This window comes from Cinclus cinclus, chromosome 29 (genome assembly GCF_963662255.1).
Source record: "Cinclus cinclus chromosome 29, bCinCin1.1, whole genome shotgun sequence".
Classification (NCBI taxonomy): domain Eukaryota; kingdom Metazoa; phylum Chordata; class Aves; order Passeriformes; family Cinclidae; genus Cinclus; species Cinclus cinclus.
Window position 1 is genome coordinate 3679662 of NC_085074.1, and position 7250 is coordinate 3686911.

The following is a 7250-nucleotide window of genomic DNA, read 5'->3' on the forward strand; positions in this document are numbered from 1 at the left end:
AGGGAAGAGATTGGAGCCCAAAGCTCCAGACAAATGGAGAGATTTAATCAGATTTGGGAGTCATTGTCCTGATGGAATTATGCTGATTATGAATCGTTTAGGAGCAGGGATAATCAAAACAGGGATTTGTTCCCAGCTCCGAGGGGCTCCTGAGCTGCATCCTGGGATGGATAAGGGCACGGAGCAGCATCCCAGGGGAAAACTGGGAAGGCTTGGAGGGGCAGAGCAAGGACAAAAGGGGAAAAGGGAAAAAGGAAAAAAGGGAAAAAGGAAAAAAGGGTAAAAGGGTAAAAGGGAAAAAGGAATAAAAGGAAAAAAGGAAAACAGGAGAAGAGGAAAAAAGGAAAAAACGGGATATGGGGATGTCTGGGATGGGAAAATTTGGGCTGGGTTTGGCCTGGGGTGAAAACCGGGATGACCCCAAGGGAAAGCTGGGCTGGGAAGGCTTGGAGGGGCAGAGAGAGGGATGAGGGTGTGGGAATCTCCAGGATAGGGAGGAAGGGGAAATAAGGATTGGGAACAGACCAGGAACGCAGCCCTGCGGAGAAAACCGGGATGATCCCAAAGGAAAACTGGACAGTCAGGGCACGGGAAGATGTGGAAAACAAGGGACAAATCTGCTGAAACATCCGGGATGGGGGCGCTTCCCGCAGCCCGGAGATGCCGCTCCCGTTTTTCCTGCGGCTCCACAGCTCGTTTTCCCATTACTGTCTCCTCGGATTAGGGATGCGCTCGCTCTCCCGCTCCGGCCGAATCCCAGGCGCCAGCAGGAGCTGGAAACTGCATTAGGGCCGTGCCGAGGAGCCCCTGATGGCATTAGGGACGAGCATTAGAGGTGCTAAGTGACAAGGAGCTCGTCAGGCCCGGGTTGATGGAAATCCCATTCCCCGAGCCAGCAGGAGCAGGGCCCTTCATTCAGGAGAAATTGCTTAATTGGGAAGGTCTGGATTGTCTCTCGCTCCTGGAGCTCCGGAGCTTCTCGGGATGTGGGGTGAATGGAAGAGAGGAGAAGGGAGAAGTGGCAGAGTGGAGGGAAAGCTCTGAAATCCATCCATCATCCATCCATCCATCCGTCTGTCCGTCCATCCGTCCATCCATCCATCCATCTGTCCATCCATCCATCCATCCATCCACCCATCATCCATCCATCATCCATCCATCCATCATCCATCCATCATCCATCCATCATCCATCCATCCATCCGTCTGTCCGTCCATCCGTCCATCCATCCATCCATCTGTCCATCCATCCATCTGTCCATCCATCCATCCATCTGTCCATCCATCCATCCATCCATCCATCCACCCATCATCCATCCATCATCCATCCATCCATCATCCATCCATCATCCATCCATCATCCATCCATCCATCCGTCCGTCCGTCCATCCGTCCATATATCCATCCATCTGTCCATCCATCCATCCATCCATCCATCATCCATCCATCCATCCATCCGTCCGTCCGTCCATCCGTCCATATATCCATCCATCTGTCCATCCATCCATCCATCCATCCATCATCCATCCATCATCCATCCATCATCCATCCATCCATCCATCATCCATCATCCATCCATCCGTCCATCCGTCCGTCCATCCGTCTGTCTGTCCATCCATCTATCCATCCATCTGTCCATCCATCCATCCATCCATCCATCCATCTGTCTGTCCATCCATCCATCCATCATCCATCCATCCATCCATCCATCATCCATCCATCCATCCATCCGTCCGTCCGTCCGTCCATCCGTCCGTCCGTCCATCCATCCGTCTGTCTGTCCGTCCGTCCTGCTTTTCCTTGCTCTTTTGGGGTTCCCCAGCTTGGTTATTCCTGGGAATTCCAGCATTTCAGACCTGGGGAAAAAAACAAAAAACAAAAAACCCAACAAAACAAACAGTTAATGGCTGGCCTGGAGGAGCTGGGCTCTTCCTGCCCAGGGCTGCAGCAGAATTAATTGGCAATTGCCGGGAGTCCGTAAAGCCGGACTTTGTTGGGAAGGAGCTGTAAAAGCCGCGTGTCCGCAGCCGTAATTCCTTCACCCCGCATTGATCCCGCGGCCTCTGCTGCCCACGGAGCGGCCGGGGGGGACGGGCTGGGAATCGATCCCGGGCACCTCGGCCAGCCTGGAGCATCCCTGACCCCTGCTGGGAGTGAATTCCCAGTTTGGTCCCAGCCTGGAGCATCCCTGACCCCTGCTGGGAGTGAATTCCCAGTTTGGTCCCAGCCTGGAGCATCCCTGACCCCTGCTGGAGTGAATTCCCAGTTTGGTCCCAGCCTGGAGCATCCCTGACCCCTGCTGGGAGTGAATTCCCAGTTTGGTCCCAGCCTGGAGCATCCCTGACCCCTGCTGGAGTGAATTCCCAGTTTGGTCCCAGCCTGGAGCATCCCTGACCCCTGCTGGGAGTGAATTCCCAGTTTGATCCCAGCCTGGAGCATCCCTGACCCCTGCTGGGAGTGAATTCCCAGTTTGGTCCCAGCCTGGAGCATCCCTGACCCCTGCTGGAGTGAATTCCCAGTTTGGTCCCAGCCTGGAGCATCCCTGACCCCTGCTGGGAGTGAATTCCCAGTTTGGTCCCAGCCTGGAGCATCCCTGACCCCTGCTGGGAGTGAATTCCCAGTTTGGTCCCAGCCTGGAGCATCCCTGACCCCTGCTGGGAGTGAATTCCCAGTTTGGTCCCAGCCTGGAGCATCCCTGACCCCTGCTGGGAGTGAATTCCCAGTTTGGTCCCAGCCTGGAGCATCCCTGACCCCTGCTGGGAGTGAATTCCCAGTTTGGTCCCAGCCTGGAGCATCCCTGACCCCTGCTGGAGTGAATTCCCAGTTTGGTCCCAGCCTGGAGCATCCCTGACCCCTGCTGGGAGTGAATTCCCAGTTTGGTCCCAGCCTGGAGCATCCCTGACCCCTGCTGGAGTGAATTCCCAGTTTGGTCCCAGCCTGGAGCATCCCTGACCCCTGCTGGGAGTGAATTCCCAGTTTGGTCCCAGCCTGGAGCATCCCTGACCCCTGCTGGGAGTGAATTCCCAGTTTGGTCCCAGCCTGGAGCATCCCTGACCCCTGCTGGAGTGAACTCCCAGTTTGGTCCCAGCCTGGAGCATCCCTGACCCCTGCTGGGAGTGAATTCCCAGTTTGGTCCCAGCCTGGAGCATCCCTGACCCCTGCTGGAGTGAATTCCCAGTTTGGTCCCAGCCTGGAGCATCCCTGACCCCTGCTGGAGTGAATTCCCAGTTTGGTCCCAGCCTGGAGCATCCCTGACCCCTGCTGGGAGTGAATTCCCAGTTTGGTCCCAGCCTGGAGCATCCCTGACCCCTGCTGGGAGTGAATTCCCAGTTTGGTCCCAGCCTGGAGCATCCCTGACCCCTGCTGGGAGTGAATTCCCAGTTTGGTCCCAGCCTGGAGCATCCCTGACCCCTGCTGGGAGTGAATTCCCAGTTTGATCCCAGCCTGGAGCATCCCCAGTCCCTGTTCATGCTGGTGCCGAATTCCCAAATTAATCCCAGCCCTCTGTCTTCCCGTTCCTTCCCACCCATATAAATATCTGGGAATATCCATAATTATGGCTTTGGTTTTGGGAAAAACAAACAAACAAACAAACAAAACTCCAAGAAACCCAAACCCACAGCTGCGGCTGCTTCAAGGGGCCCATCCCAAATCCCACAGCACCGAATTCCCTGCTGGGAGATGTGGGGATGGAGGGAAAGTTTGGGGGGATTCTGTGATTTTGGGATGCAGGAGGGCACGGCCGGACTCTCCCCTGGGATGAGATCCCGATGTGAGACCCCATGGGATGGGAGAAGAGAGCAGAGAAGGGAAAACTGGATCAAAGAAGGAGCCAGATTTGCCTCTGGGCACGGGAGGAGACAAGGAGGGCTCATTCCAAGGGTGTGGAAAATCTTCTGGAAAGATTTCCAGCTGGTTCTGGTCCAGGGAATCGCTGGTTTTATGGGATTTTGCTGCCAGATCCAAGTTTTGTATGGATTTCTGCAGCCTCGCTGGGCTGGGGGGTTAATGGGAATGGGGGAAGGGTCCCCACGCTGCCCCCAAATCCCACCAGGACAAATTCCAGCAGGGAATATTTGATGGAGGCTACAGCTGTGTGAGGACAGCCCTGTCTGGAACCCGGGAAAACACCGGAGCATCGTGCATCCAACTCTCCATTAATTAATGAATTATGGGAATGCCATTAACGGGATCATCCAGACCCTAATGAGGCGAGGATGTGTCCGAATCCCGAATTCCAGACCCTGCCTCTCCTTCCCATCTCAGGGCAGGATGTGTTTAAAAGCCTGGCTTGAATCCTGGGATTTTTCCAAGCCCTCATCTCTCCCAGGTCTCCATGGAAGTGGATGTTTAATGTGTTCCTTCGCCTTAATCCACCGTGTTTGGACCAAAATAATGCTCCGTGTGCTTCCCAGAGCTGCTCCGCAGGCGGATTTTGTCAGGAAATAAAAATATCCCGACACCCACCTGCCCAGGCTGAGGCTGCAGCGACAGAATTCACAATTCCACTCTCAGCACTGGGAATTCTGCAGCATGGAGAGGCCCTGAATTCCCAGAGAAGCTGCCCTTGGATCCCTGGAAGTGTCCAAGGCCAGGTTGGAGTCACCTGGGACAGAGAGAGGTGTCCTTGGCCGTGGCACTGGGTGGGATTTCAGGTCCTTCCATCCCAAACCATTCCAGGGGTTTGTGCTCCCATCCCTGTGTGGGTGCTGCAGGAGCAGCCCTGGACACCGGGAATCTGCTGGGAAGGAGGGCCCGGAGGGACAGGACACAGGGAATGGCTTCAAACTTCCAGACAACAAGGATGGATGGGATATCGGGAAGGAATTCCTGGCTAAGAGGATGAGGAGGGGCTGGGCTGGAATTCCCAGAGGAGCTGTGGCTGCCCCTGGATCCCTGGAAGTGCCCAAGGCCAGGCTGGGATAATCTGGGATAGTGGGAGGTGATGGAACTGGAACTGGGTGGTCCCTAAGGTCCCTCCCAACCCAAACCAGTCCAGGATTCTTTTCCCATCCCTCTGTGGGTGCTGCCCCTGGACACCAGGACCTGCTGGACACAGGGAATGGCTTCCCACTGCCACAGGCTTTCACTCCCGATTCCTGCCGTTAGCATCAGATGGGATTTCAGGACAAAATTCCTGGCTAGGAGGATGGTGAGGAGCTGGGCTGGAATTCCCAGAGAAGCTGTGGCTGAGCCTGGATCCCTGGAAGTGTCCAAAAATGCCAGGTTGGCATAACCTGGGGTCATGGACCATGACCCTACCCCTGGCACGGGGAGGAATGAGATGGGATTTAAAATCTCTTCCCACCCAAACAATCCCAGGACTGCTGCAATTCCCATCCAGGCGTGCTCCAGGATGGATTCTCCTCCTCCGTGCCCCTGCCCGGGTTTCCCTGTGCCCTCCTGTGCCCATCCCGGTGGCCCAGGGCACCTTTCCCGGGATCCGCCGTGCTTGGAGCGGGGAAGTGGCGGAATTCCCACCTCTCCCCGCCAAGGGAGAGCCAATTACCAGCAGCTGGTGAGAGCCGAAAATTATTATTAATTTTCAGATGAGCATATGGAGCGTGTTAACAACGGCTGTGCCGAGGGAACAGGGGCCAGATGGATCAGCCTGCCTTGGGAATGATCCCTGCCTCGGGAATGATCCCTGCTGGGAATGATCCCTGCTGGGAATGATCCCTGCCTCGGGAATGATCCCTGCCTTGGGAATGATCCCTGCCTCGGGAATGATCCCTGCCTCGGGAATGATCCCTGCTGGGAATGATCCCTGCTGGGAATAATCCCTGCCTCGGGAATGATCCCTGCCTTGGGAATGATCCCTGCCTCGGGAATGATCCCTGCCTCGGGAATGATCCCTGCTGGGAATGATCCCTGCCTCGGGAATGATCCCTGCTGGGAATGATCCCTGCTGGGAATGATCCCTGCCTCGGGAATGATCCCTGCCTTGGGAATGATCCCTGCCTTGGGAATGATCCCTGCTGGGAATGATCCCTGCCTCGGGAATGATCCCTGCTGGGAATGATCCCTGCTGGGAATGATCCCTGCCTCGGGAATGATCCCTGCCTTGGGAATGATCCCTGCCTCGGGAATGATCCCTGCCTTGGGAATGATCCCTGCTGGGAATGATCCCTGCCTCGGGAATGATCCCTGCCTCGGGAATGATCCCTGCTGGGAATGATCCCTGCTGGGAATGATCCCTGCCTCGGGAATGATCCCTGCCTTGGGAATGATCCCTGCCTCGGGAATGATCCCTGCCTCGGGAATGATCCCTGCTGGGAATGATCCCTGCTGGGAATGATCCGTGCTGGGAATGATCCCTGCTGGGAATGATCCCTGCTGGGAATGATCCCTGCCTCGGGAATGATCCCTGCTGGGAATGATCCCTGCCTCGGGAATGATCCCTGCCTTGGGAATGATCCCTGCCTCGGGAATGATCCCTGCTGGGAATGATCCCTGCCTCGGGAATGATCCCTGCCTCGGGAATGATCCCTGCTGGGAATGATCCCTGCTGGGAATGATCCCTGCCTCGGGAATGATCCCTGCTGGGAATGATCCCTGCTGGGAATGATCCCTGCCTCGGGAATGATCCCTGCTGGGAATGATCCGTGCTGGGAATGATCCGTGCTGGGAATGATCCCTGCTGGGAATGATCCCTGCCTCGGGAATGATCCATGCCAGGAATGGATCTCCTGGGCTCCCAAACCTTCCAGGGGATCCCGGCTTGTTTGGGGCCTGAAGGATCTGATGTTCTTCCCCAGCGCTGCACTGAGCAGGGAGTGGGTGGAAACTCATTGCCCCAAATTCCCGAGGTACGGGGCTCCAAAATCACCAATCCCAGATGAGCTGAGACTGTTGGAACCCCGCTCACTGAGAATTTTAGAATTTTCTAAAGTTTTAGAAATTCAGAAATTCACAAATTCCGAAATTTAGACATTTAGAAATTTAGACACGTAGAAACGTAGAAATTTAGAAATTTTAGAATTTCCAGAGCCGCAGGAAGGGAGAGGCCGATCCCTGGAGCAGCTCCCGATCCTGCTGAGCCAGCCGGGAGATGATTCACGGCCCCGGCGTGTTTGTGCACAAGGAAGCAATAATGGAGATGAAGCAAAACCTTCGTCTCTGTGGGATTTATGGAGCTCCCGACCTGCCGGGCTCTGCCCCACACCCCGCAGGGCTCAGCACCAGCTTCCCTCCAGCTCCGGCTTTTCCTGGGAAAACGGAGATTGGTTTTGGGATGAGGAGCGCCCAGGG